A 13624-nucleotide genomic window follows, 5' to 3' on the forward strand; every position below is an offset into this window, starting at 1 on the left:
ACATTAGGGGCTCTCCAAAGGCAACATGACACCCACAGACCATTCCATCAAAGTCTGCATTCCAAAGCGTCACTACTTCCCTTCCGAGCCCCGACGTGTGCCCATACAGTAGTTTTCTCCCACATATGGGGTATTGATACTCAGGACAAATTGGACAACAACTTTTGGGGTCCAATTTCTCCTGGTACCCTTGGGAAAATAAAAAAATGGTGACTAAAAGATCATGTTTGTGGAAAAAATACGAATTTTTTATTTTCACGCCCGGGCGTTGTAAACTTCTGTGAAGCACTGGGGGGGTCAAAGTGCTCACCACACATCTAGATAAGTTCCTTGGGGGGTCTAGTTTACAAAATGGTGTCATTTGTGGGGGGTTTCCACTGTTTAGGTACATTAGGGGCTCTCCAAAGGCAACATGACACCCGCAGACCATTCCATCAAAGTCTGCATTCCAAAACGTCACTACTTCCCTTCCGAGCCCCGACGTGTGCCCATACAGTAGTTTTCTCCCACATATGGGGTATCAGCATACTCAGGACAAATTGGACAACAACTTTTGGGGTCCAATTTCTCCTGGTACCCTTGGGAAAATAAAAAAATGGTGACTAAAAGATCATGTTTGTGGAAAAAATATGAATTTTTTATTTTCACGCCCGGGCGTTGTAAACTTCTGTGAAGCACTGGGGGGGTCAAAATGCTCACCACACATCTAGATAAGTTCCTTAGGGGGTCTAGTTTCCAAAATGGTGTCATTTGTGGGGGGTTTCCACTGTTTTGGTACATCAGGGGTTTTCCAAACGCGACATGGTGTCCGATCTCAATTCCAGCCAAAAACGTCAAGTGGCGCTGCTTCCCTTCCGAGCTCTGCCATGCGCCCAAATAGTGGTTTACCCTCACATGTGGGGTATCAGCGTACTCAGGACAAATTGCACAATAACTTTTAGGGTCCTGTTACCCTTGGGAAAATAAGAATTGAGGGTGAAAAGATCATTTTTGTGGAAAAAAATATGATTTTTTAATTGTATGGCTTTATGTTATAAACTTCTGTGAAGCCCATGGGGGTTCAAAGTTCTCACCACACATCTAGATAAGTTCCTTAGGGGGTCTATTTTCCAAAATGGTGTCATTTGTGGGGGGTTTCCACTGTTTTGGTACATCAGGGGTTTTCCAAACGCGACATGGTGTCCAATCTCAATTCCAGCCAAAAACGTCAAATGGCGCTGCTTCCCTTCCGAGCTCTGCCATGCGCCCAAATAGTGGTTTACCCCCACATGTGGGGTATCAGCGTACTCAGGACAAATTGCACAATAACTTTTAGGGTCCTGTTACCCTTGAGAAAATAAAAATTGGGGTGAAAAGATCATTTTTGTGGAAAAAATATGATTTTTTAATTGTACCGCTGTATGTTATAAACTTCTGTAAAGCCCTTGTGGGTTCAAAGTTCTCACCACATATCTAGATAAGTTCCTTGGGGGGGTCTAGTTTCCAAAATGGGGTCACTTGTAGGGGGTTTCCACTGTTTAGGTACATCAGGGACTCTCCAAACGTGACATGGCGTCCAATCTGAATTCCAGCCAATTTTGCATTGAAAAAGTCAAACTGCGCTCCTTCCATTCTGAGCTCTGCCATGCGCCGAAACAGTCGTTCCCCCCCACATATCAGGTATCTGCGTACTCAGGACAAATTGCACAATAACTTTTGCAGTTCAATTTCTCCTGTTACCCTTGGTAAAATAAAAAAAATTGAACCTGAAGTATTTTTTTATGAAAAAAAGTTAGATGTTCATTTTTTTTTAAATATTCAAAAAATTTCATGTGACGCACCTAAAGGGTTAATAAACTTCTTGAATGTGGTTTTGAGCACCTTAAGGGGTGCAGTTTTTAGAATGGTGTCACTTTTGGGTATTTTCTATCATATAGACCCCTCAAAGTGGCTTCAAATGTGATGTGGTCCTAAAAATAAAATGGTGTTGTAAAAATGAGAAATCGCTGGTCAACTTTTAACCCTTATAACTTCCTAACAAAAAAAAATTTTGGTTCCAAAATTGTGCTGATGTAAAGTAATCATGTGGGAAATGTTAGTTATCAAGTTTTTTGTGTGCCGTATCTCTGTGATTTAAGGGCATAAAAATTCAAAGTTGGAAAATTGCGAAATTTTCAAAATTTTCGCCAAATTTCTGTTTTTCTCACAAATAAACGCAAGTTATTTGAATGAAATTTTACCACTAACATGAAGTACAATATGTCACGAGAAAACAATGTCAGAATCACCGGGATCCATGGAAGCGTTCGAGAGTTATGACCTCATAAAGGTACAGTGGTCAGAATTGTAAAAATTGGCCCGGTCATGAACGTGCAAACCACCCTTGGGGGTGAAGGGGTTAAAGTCTCCTTGGCGCCAAAGAAAGGGATTTCCCACGGATCAAGCCAGCAAGAGGAATGCAACACCACAGCGATCGCGGCAAATCTGGGAGTATGGCAGTCACTCAAATCCAGTGCCAGTACCCTCTCTTCTCCTCCCCAGGGGCCCACTCAAGAAAGGACTCGGAGATCCAGATCGGCAAGGGCTCACAACAAACCTTAGACCGCGTTGAACCTGCGCACCGGCAGCAGCTGTCAATCATCTGCCTGCTCCTGCTTCTCCTGCCCCGCCAAGGATTTTAGCCAATAACTCCTCCAATTTTCAGCAGATTTCTTCGTGCCCGGTCTTGATCTGCTCAGAATATCTCTCCGGATCCTACTAAGCAGGATCCCCCGGGATCATGTCCACCGGCGTGGTACAACACCCCGAAAATCGCGGCGGGTCTGTGGATGCCGCGGCTGCTAACGTCACACTCCAAGTCCTGCTCTTCTCCTTCCTTGGTCTTCCGTAGCCACCTCAGAGTCCAGGAATATTACCAAACACCGGCCGCTTGCACTTTTCAGCAGTATGCTTCTCTCCTGAAGCCCTTTTCCTTCTCTAACAGGCAGGCAACAGCGGGTAGTGTAGAACGCGGGCCTGAACAGGACCCACGGACAAGCGCCAGTCCTCCGGTCTCTGCACACAAATAGCCCAGTCACCTCCACTCCTCCTGATCACCAATACAACAGGATAGCTGTTCGGTAGATGTGAAACTCCTCCACCTCCTTTCTTCTTCTGCAGGAGTCAGCTACAGGCCCCTCTCCTCTGCTCAGCACAGGAAAACACTGCTCCTCCTCAGTAGCTGTAGTTCCGTTATTTTTGGTCCAATCTTCACATTCTTGGAATCAAAATGCTCCAGGCGACTTCTAGACTCTTGTTGTGAGTAGGAATTCTTGATTGGAGGATTCCTGTCGCTTCAAAGGCGCTTCATATAGGTAGTTGAGCAGGAGCCCTGAGCAGACACTTCCTCACACCATCACAGCTCAGGCCACGCCCCCCCGCAAAACAGCTTTTGGACCATAACTGGGCTTGCAAAGAAGATGTCCTCTTTGAACATCAAAGCTTCCTATACAGTACAGTCTCACAAATCATACACTAAGCTTCCACTTATGCAAGATTGGCAGAACTGAAGACTGGATCAAAGAAGATGGTGAACAAACATAGATTACTATAAAGGCAATCTAGGCTACCGCCTGGGGCACGTGACTCCAGGGGGTCCATGGCCAAGTTACCCTCACTTTGAGTTTTTTCTACATTTTACATGGTGTTGGTGTGCCGGATCCATTCCTCGCATTTTTTTTGCTATTGCTGTGCTCACCAGTGAAACGAGCACCCACCCACTTTTTGCTTTTGGACTCTACCTCATTTGGATTCATTTGGATAATGTCTGCAGCTCCCTACCTCTTTCTCCTACCCTCACTATAATGCCTTGTGTGCTGCCATCGGCAGTGCTAACATTTGGGCATAGAGCTTTCCTGAAGTTCTGCTGCCAACAACACAGAGTGGCAGTGCAGCTCCAGGGGAGCACCCATCGTATTTTCCATGATGTGTCGGCACAAAGACGTCATTGTGCTGGTGCCAACATGCATACAAGCCAGCCACAAGAAGAAATAGATCCTTGTATATAGAGAGGCTAGGAGGGCTCATACTGTCTATAGGAGATATATGGAGGCTCATGCTTTATATAGGAGGCTATGTAGGGGCTCTTACTGCATATAGTGGGCTATTTGAGGGCTCATGATGTATATAGTCGTCTGTTTGAGGGCTCACATCATATATAAAGACGCTATGTGAGGGCTCACAGTGTATGTAAAGAAGGGTATGTGGGGGCTCATACTGTGTATAGGAGGCTATGTGGGGGCTCTTACTGTATGTAGAAGGCTATGTGGGGGCTCACACTTTATATAGAAAGCTATGTGGGGGCTAATACTGAATATAGGAGTTTATGTGGGGGCTCAAACTGTATATAGGAAGCTATGTGGGGGCTCAGATTGTATATAGGAGGCTATGTGGGGGCTCATACTGTCTATAGGAGGCTATGTGCGGGTTCGTATTGTATATAGTGGGCTGTTTGAGGGCTCACATCGTATATAAAGACATTATGTGGGGGCTCATGCTTTATATAAGAGGCAATGTCAGGGCTCATACTTTATATAAAGGGGCTATGTGGGAGCTCATCTCTATATATAAAACTGAATGTATGTGTGTGTGTATCACCAACCAATCACAAAGCATCTTTCATATCACAAGAGCTGTTCAAAAGAAGCTGAGCTGTGATTGGTTGCTATGAGCTACAGTTTTCCTTGCAAAAAATCACTAAGCATCTCTCATTTCACCAGAGCTGGTTAAAAGAAGCTCAGCTGTGATTGGTTGCTATGAGCAAGTTCTCCCACTTGATAACACCTCAGCAGACACTGACATGGTGTGAGAAATCTAGCATCCCTGGGAACATAAGCTCCCAGCCATTGTCTGCCCCCCAGAAAGGAGCAGAGAGCACATGACAGAAATGAATCCCCCCTCCCGTACCCATATACCCATCACACATCCTTTGTCCTATAAGCACATCTTCCCTCTTAAAGGGATCTGTTATGATTGAGTCACCGTAGGAGGCAAAAACAGAAATGTTAGCTAAGTCCTGAAAACCAGAGAAGTTGGCAACTATCAGATTGCAGACCCCTGAACCTATCAACACAACTAGCAGTAGCCGTGGGGGGTTCCTACGATGACCTAGACCCCTCAATCACAGCCGGAGAGATACATAGGCCTAAAGAAGGAAAGGGGAAATCTAACTGCCCCAGAGCAGACCCCAAAGCAATAGGCAGCCCCCCACATATAATGACGGTGAAGCAAGATGAAAACACTTACACAGACAGAAAGACAGGCTAAGCAAAGACGGGGCCCAAAAACTACCTAGATAGGAAGGCTGCTGTCTGCAATCTGCCAAAACCCTATCAGAGACAAAAGCCAACAAGCTGATATAAAAATGGCCCTGAAGCAACTAAGCTTCAAAAACTAAATCAGCACTCAGGTACTTTCAGAAGACAGAGCTCAAGGAACACTGCACACTCCAGCAGGGAGTGGCAGAATCCAAAAAGCAAGAAAAACAAAAACAAATCTTAGATGCAAAAAGGCAAAACAGAAAACTTAGCTTTAGGAGAGCAGGAATCAGACTGGTGTCCCAGAGTCCACAGAGAAATCACCCGCAGGGCAGAAAGGGCGTAGGCTGCCTTAAATCCAGTCAGTGACTCCACTCAGCCAATCGTCTTCATTAGTCCCAGGTGCCTGATAATCAGGCTCACTACCTTCCTTCACTAGAATAGGGAGTTCACCAGGCCTCAGTGACGGAGGGGAAAAATGAACTCACAACAGTACCCCCCCTTGAGGAGGGGTCACCGAACCCTCAACAATGGTACCAGGGCGATCAGGGTGAGCCCGATGAAAGGCACGCACTAAACTTTTGGCATGAATATCAGAGGCAGAGACCCAGGAATTATCCTCCTGACCATAACCCTTCCACTTAACCAAATACTGGAGTCTCCGTCTAGCCAGACGGGAATCCAGAATTTTCTCTACCTCATATTCCAAGTTACCTTCAACCAATACAGGGTCCGGAGGTGCCACCTCAGGCACAACTGGCTCAACAAACCTCTTCAACAAGGACTTATGGAACACATTATGGATCTTAAATGTGACAGGAAGAGCCAAACGAAAAGAGACCAGATTAATAATCTCCAAAATCTTGTAAGGTCCAATAAATCTAGGCTTAAACTTAGGAGAAGCCACCTTCATAGCAATATTTTTTGATGATAACCACACCATATCACCAACCTTAAACTGGGGACCAATGGTCCTATGTCGATTGGAAAACCGCTGGGCCTTTTCCTGGGAGAGAGATAACTTATCCACCACTTTGTCCCAGATCTGGTGCATTCTCTCCACCACAGTGTCAACACCTGGGCAGGCAGAAGGCTCCACCTGCCCTGAAGAAAATCGAGGGTGAAAACCAAAGTTACAAAAAAAAGGTGACATCAAAGTGGCAGAACTAGCTCTATTATTTAAAGCAAATTCGGCCAAGGGCAAAAATGAAACCCAATCATCCTGATCAGCGGAAATAAAACATCTCAAATACGACTCCAAGGTCTGGTTTGTTCTCTCTGTCTGCCCATTGGTCTGAGGGTGAAAAGCAGAGGAGAAGGACAACTGAATTCCCAACTTGGAACAGAACGTCCTCCAAAATTTAGACACAAATTGAACTCCTCTGTCAGATACAATGTTCTCAGGAATCCCGTGCAAGCGAACCACCTGTTGCAAAAACAGAGGCACCAACTCAGAGGAAGATGGCAACTTAGGGAGTGGTACAAGATGAACCATCTTAGAGAACCTATCACAAATCACCCAAATAACAGTCATTCTTTGAGAGACCGGCATATCAGAGATGAAATCCATTGAAATATGGGTCCATGGCCTCCTGGGGACCGGCAAAGGCATCAACAACCCACTAGAGCGAGAACAAAATTTAGACCGGGAGCAAGTCCCACAGGACTGCACAAAATTCCTGACATCATGAGACAAGGTGGGCCACCAAAAAGAGCGACTCACCAGATCTCTAGTACCAAAAATACCTGGATGACCATCCAATGCAGAGCAATGAACTTCAGACATCACTCTCTTCTTCCACTGGTCAGGAACATACAACTTTCCACTGGGGCAACGCTCAGGTTTGTCCTCCTGGAACTCTTGCAGAGCAAGTCTCAAATCGGGCGAGATGGCAGAAAGAACTACCCCTTCGCCTAAGATGGTGGCAGGCTTGGTCACCACAGGAGAATCAGCAAAGAAACTCCTAGAAAGGGCGTCTGCATTGACATTCTTAGTTCCAGGAAGGAAAGAGACCACAAAATCAAAACGTGTAAAAAACAAGGCCCACCTAGCCTGTCTAGGGTTCAAGCGTTTAGCCGACTCTAGGTAAATCAAATTTTTGTGGTCAGTGAGGACCACAACTTGATGTTTGGCTCCCTCCAACCAATGTCTCCACTCCTCAAATGCCCATTTCATGGCCAACAGTTCCCGATTCCCCACATCATAGTTACGTTCAGATAAAGAGAACTTACGGGAAAAGAAAGCACAGGGATTCATTTTAGATGTTACCGGATCCTTTTGGGACAACACCGCTCCTGCACCAATCTCAGAAGCATCCACCTCTACCTGGAACGGGAGTGAGACATCAGGTTGGCGCAGAACCGGGGCGGAGGTAAATCTACGCTTCAGCTCCTGAAAGGAAGCAACCGTCTCCGGAGACCAATTCAACACATCCGCACCCTTCCTGGTCAGGTCAGTCAATGGTTTGGCAATACTAGAAAATTTTGCTATAAATTTCCGATAAAAATTAGCAAAATCCAAAAACTTCTGGAGGGCCTTCAAAGAAGTGGGCTGAACCCAATCATAAATGGCCTGTACCTTGGCCGGGTCCATTTCAATAGTTGACGGAGACAAAATAAATCCCAAAAAAGAAATTCTCTGTACTCCAAAAAGACATTTTGATCCTCTGACATACAGAGAATTCTCTCTCAAGATCCGGAACACAGTCCGAATATGTTCCACATGAGAATCCCAATCCTTGGAGAAGATCAAAATATCATCCAGATAGATAATCAAAAATTTATCGACAAAGTCTCGGAAAATATCGTTCATGAAGCACTGGAAGACAGAAGGGGCATTAGTGAGCCCAAAAGGCATCACCAGGTACTCAAAATGTCCCTCCGGAGTATTAAATGCCGTCTTCCATTCATCCCCTGCTTAATGCGGATAAGATTATACGCCCCCCTGAGGTCAAGCTTGGTAAACTAGCAAGCACCTCTGACTATAGAGAATAGATCCGAAATCAGGGGTAACGGATACTGATATTTAATAGTAATTTTATTGAGGGCACGATAATCAATACAAGGCCTTAAAGAACCATCCTTCTTGGCCACAAAAAAAAACCGGCACCTAAGGGTGAAGAGGATGGTCTAATATGACCCTTCTCCAACGCCTCCTTAATATAGGACCGCATAGCCTCGTGCTCGGGTACAGATAAATTGAAGAGCCGACCCTTAGGAAATTTACACCCCGGGTTTAGTTCAATAGCACAGTCATAACTTCTATGAGGAGGCAAGGACGCAGACTCATTCTCACTAAATACATCATAGTAGTCCGCCAAATTGTCAGGAACCTCATGCGACTGAGGAGAGGTGGAAAAAAACGGAGCCTCACTAAAGGTACACCGGCAACCCCAACTCACCACAGACACAGACTTCCAATCCAAAACTGGATTATGAATCTGCAACCAGGGAAACCCCAGAACAACGGTATCATGCAGACCATGCATGACCAACTGGGTCCAAAACTAAGGTTTATTTTTAGCCAGAGGGGTAGCATCAATCCCCCTCAAAGGGATAGGCATCTGCAGAGGTGTCAACGGAAATCCACAACGTTTAGCAAAATCCAAGTCCATCAGGTTTAGCGCTGCTCCCGAATCCACAAAAGCCTTGGCGGAAAATGTGGACAGGGAACAGATCAGAGTAATCGCCAAAAGAAACTTAGGCTGAACCCCACCAACAGAAAACATGTGTGCAAAGCGTTTCTCACGTTTAGGACAAACAGAAATAACATGTGAGGCATCTCCACAGAAAAAACACAGCTTATTACGCCTTCTGAATTCCTGACGTTGCGCCTTAGACAAAACTATCACATTGCATAGGTTCAGACGTCTGTTCAACCGGTGGCAACACCTCTCGTGTAATCCTGCGTTCACGTAAATGCCGATCAACCTGAATGGCTAAAGACATAGAATCGTCCAGACCAGAGGGAACAGGAAATCCCACCATAGTATCTTTTACGGCTTCTGACAAACCCTTCCGAAAGAGAGCAGCCAAGGCACTATCATTCCAGGTAGTAAGGACCGCCCACTTTCGGAACTTTTGACAGTACAACTCTGCAGATTCTCGACCCTGGTTCAATGCTAACAGGGTCTTTTCAGCCTGATCAATAGCATTAGATTCGTCGTACAGCAACCCCAAGGCTTGAAAAAATGCGTTCACATTAGTCAGAATAGGGTCATCTGGATTCAAAGAAAATGCCCAATCCTGGGGATCGCCGCGCAGCAAAGAGATGACAATTTTAACCTGCTGCGCGGGGCTCCCTGACGAGTTAGGCTTCAAAGCAAAAAATAATTTACAATTATTTTTGAAACTCAAAAATTTAGATCGATCCCCAAAAAATACATCAGGTGTGGGGATCTTTGGTTCAACAGCATGTGAACGAGCAAGATAGGCGGAAATTCCTCGCACTTCAGCAGCGAGCTGCTCCACACGATCAGACACTTGCTTTATCTCCATTGAGAGAAAAAAAATTCCCCCTACGGCCTCAGAGATATAGAGGAAAGAATATACACACACTTTTTTTTTTTTTAAACACAATTCTTTCCTGCTATTGAGTACCCCAGGATCTGCGGTTGGCGGGTGATTCTGTTATGATTGAGTCACCGTAGGAGGCAAAAACAGAAATGTTAGCTAAGTCCTGAAAACCAGAGAAGTTGGCAACTATCAGATTGCAGACCCCTGAACCTATCAACACAACTAGCAGTAGCCGTGGGGGGTTCCTACGATGACCTAGACCCCTCGATCACAGCCGGAGAGATACATAGGCCTAAAGAAGGAAAGGGGAAATCTAACTGCCCCAGAGCAGACCCCAAAGCAATAGGCAGCCCCCCACATATAATGACGGTGAAGCAAGATGAAAACACAGACAGAAAGACAGGCTAAGCAAAGACGGGCCCAAAAACTACCTAGATAGGAACGGATAGGAAGGCTGCTGTCTGCAATCTGCCAAAACAATATCAGAGACAAAAGCCAACAAGCTGATATAAAAATGGCCCTGAAGCAACTAAGCTTCAAAAACTAAATCAGCACTCAGGTACTTTCAGAAGACAGAGCTCAAGGAACACTGCACACTCCAGCAGGGAGTGGCAGAATCCAAAAAGCAAGAAAAACAAAAACAAATTCTAGATGCAAAAAGGCAAAACAGAAAACTTAGCTTTAGGAGAGCAGGAATCAGACTGGTGTCCCAGAGTCCACAGAGAAATCACCCGCAGGGCAGAAAGGGCGTAGGCTGCCTTAAATCCAGTCAGTGACTCCACTCAGCCAATCGTCTTCTTTAGTCCCAGGTGCCTGATAATCAGGCTCACTACCTTCCTTCACTAGAATAGGGAGTTCACCAGGCCTCAGTGACGGAGGGGAAAATGAACTACAACAGGGATCATTGGTATGGAAGTCAGGGCAAATCCATCCAGCAGTTTGGTTTTGACCCCAGGCCTCTCTTAAAGGGATCATTGGTATGGAAGGTAGGACCGTTCCACTCAGCTCTGTGGTTCTGACCCCAGGGTCTCTTAAAGGGATCATTGGTATGGAAGTCAGGGCAAATCCTCTCTGCACTTTGGTACTGACCCCAGGCCTCTCTTAAAGGGTTCCCCAGTATGGAAGTCAGGGCAATTGCCTTCAAATGCTCTGGTACTGACCCCAGGCCTCTCTTAAAGGGATCTCCTGTATGGAAGTTAGGGCAAATCCCTCAGCGCTCTGATTCTGACCCCAGGGTTCTATTAAAGGGATCATTGGTATGCAAGTCATGGCAAATCCCTCAGCGCTCTGATTCTGACCCCAGGCTCTCTTAATGGGATCCCCGGTATGGAAGTTAGGGCAAATCCAATCAGCACTCTGGTTCTGACCCCAGGCCTCTCTTAAAGGGATCATTGGTATAGAAGTTAGGACTGTTCCACTCAGCTCTGTGGTTCTGACCCCAGGGTCTCTTAAAGGGATCCCCAGTATGGAAGTGAGGGCAAATCCACTCTGCGCTTCGGTACTGACCCCAGGCCTCTCTTAAAGGGATCTTCGGTATGGAAGTTAGGGTAAATCCCTCATTGCTCTGATTCTCACCCCAGGCTTCTATTAAAGGGATCATTGGTATGGAAGTCAGGGCAAATCCACTCAGCGCTCTGGTTCTGACCCCAGGTCTCTCTTAAAGGGATCCCCAGTATGGAAGTTAGGACCGTTCCACTCAGCGCTCTGGTTCTGACCCCAGGCTGACGGGATGATGTGAGATATTAGGGGGAGTAGTCCAGTGGCTGTGATGGGATGATGTGGGATATTAGTGATAGTTGTCCGGTGATATTAGTGGTAGTAGTCTGGTGGCTCTGGCTGACGGGATGATGTGGGATATTATAGTGAATGTGGCTATGAGGAGTGGGCGGGGCTCTACACTCAGCTTTATATATATAGATATAATCATTATAGGTTGTTATAACTAATCGTAGTTACTAACTATGCCCGGGCAGCGCCGGGCTCTTCAGCTAGTATTTCATATAGAAGGATGTCAGTATACTTAATTCATCGGATACCGGTGTGCTGTGTGATCAACTGCTCCTGCTCTTATCAGTAGAAGGTCTGAAGTCATCCATTACATTGCATCCCTATATGGTTCTTTATTGTATAAGAGGGACATACACATTAAAGCAAAGACAATTACATCGCTAGCAACTATTTATTTGGGGGTGTAAGGAAGGACAAGGAGCAAATAAATAATTTTACATTGTTGATATGGGAAGTATAATAAATCACAACCTCCAACCAACTGTCTCCTTCCCCACCATCCTTTAGAATGTAAGCCCACAAGACCAGGGTCCTCTCCCCTCTGTATCAATCTGTCATTAGTTGTTTACTGTAAGTGATATCTGTAATTTATATGTAACCCCTTCTCATGTGCAGCACCATGGAATCAATAGTGCTATATAAATAAATAATAATAATAAATCATAATAATAATAATAACTAACCCATATAGCTTTTATTTGCATCCCTCCCTGTATGACACAGTGGGAAAAAAAGATGTGACAAGGAACAGAGTACATCAAGTGTTTTAATAAGACTTTTTTTTCAAAAAAATTTTGAAAAAGAAAAGAAATTGGTGGATGAGCTAATCAAGTACAATATATATATATATATATATATATATATATATATATATATATATATATATATATATATATATATATATATATATCCCACATAGTTCACATTGAATTACTAGTTGTCCATACAAATCTTCTTGATGTGTGTATATATACATATATATAAGTCCAGAAATAGAAGGCGAGCACCATCACAAAAGTCCACACATCCGAACCATCATGCGTGTATAAAAGAGACGCAGCCGGCAATACAACTGTTTTACCCTTAGGTGCACATTCATGGAAAATAAGCTAATCCGCATAGCAAAAAATAGTAGAAAAGAGCGGCACTCACCGGGTAATGTAGTCAAGGCTTTATTATAAATGCATATCAGCAGATAGCAACGACGATCGTTTCGCACTGCAAAGGCGCTTTCATAGGTTACAACCTACAGTTTTTTGCTATATATACACTCACTGGCCACTTTATTAGGTACACCTGTCCAACTGTGTGTTAAGACTTAATTTCTAATCAGCCAATCACATGGCGGCAACTCAGTGCATTTAGGCATGTAGACATGGTCAAGACAATCTCCTGCAGTTCAAACCGAGCATCAGTATGGGGAAGAAAGGTGATTTGAGTGCCTTTGAACGTGGCATGATTGTTGGTGCCAGAAGGGCTGGTCTGAGAATTTCAGAAACTGCTGATCTACTGGGATTTTCACGCACAACCATCTCTAGGGTTTACAGAGAATGGTCCGAAAAAGAAAAAAAATCCAGTGAGCGGCAGTTCTGTGGCCGGAAATGCCATGTTGATGCCAGAGGTCAGAGGAGAATGGGCAGACTGGTTCGAGCTGATAGAAAGGCAACAGTGACTCAAATTGCCACCCGTTACAACCAAGGTAGGCAGAAGAGCATCTCTGAACGCACAGTGCGTCGAACTTTGAGGCAGATGGGCTACAGCAGCAGAAGACCACACTGGGTACCACTCCTCTCAGCTAAGAACAGGAAACTGAGGCTACAATTTGCACAAGCTCATCGAAATTGGACAGTAGAAGATTGGAAAAACGTTGCCTGGTCTGATGAGTCTCGATTTCTGCTGCGACATTTGGATGGTAGGGTCAGAATTTGGCGTAAACAACATGAAAGCATGGATCCATCCTGCCTTGTATCAACGGTTCAGGCTGGTGGTGGTGGTGTCATGGTGTGGGGAATTTTTTCTGGGCACTCTTTGGGCCCCTTGGTACCAAT

The sequence above is a fragment of the Dendrobates tinctorius genome, unplaced genomic scaffold (assembly GCF_039654945.1).
Source record: "Dendrobates tinctorius isolate UK_male_01 unplaced genomic scaffold, ASM3965494v1 ptg000028l, whole genome shotgun sequence".
Lineage (NCBI taxonomy): Eukaryota > Metazoa > Chordata > Amphibia > Anura > Dendrobatidae > Dendrobates > Dendrobates tinctorius.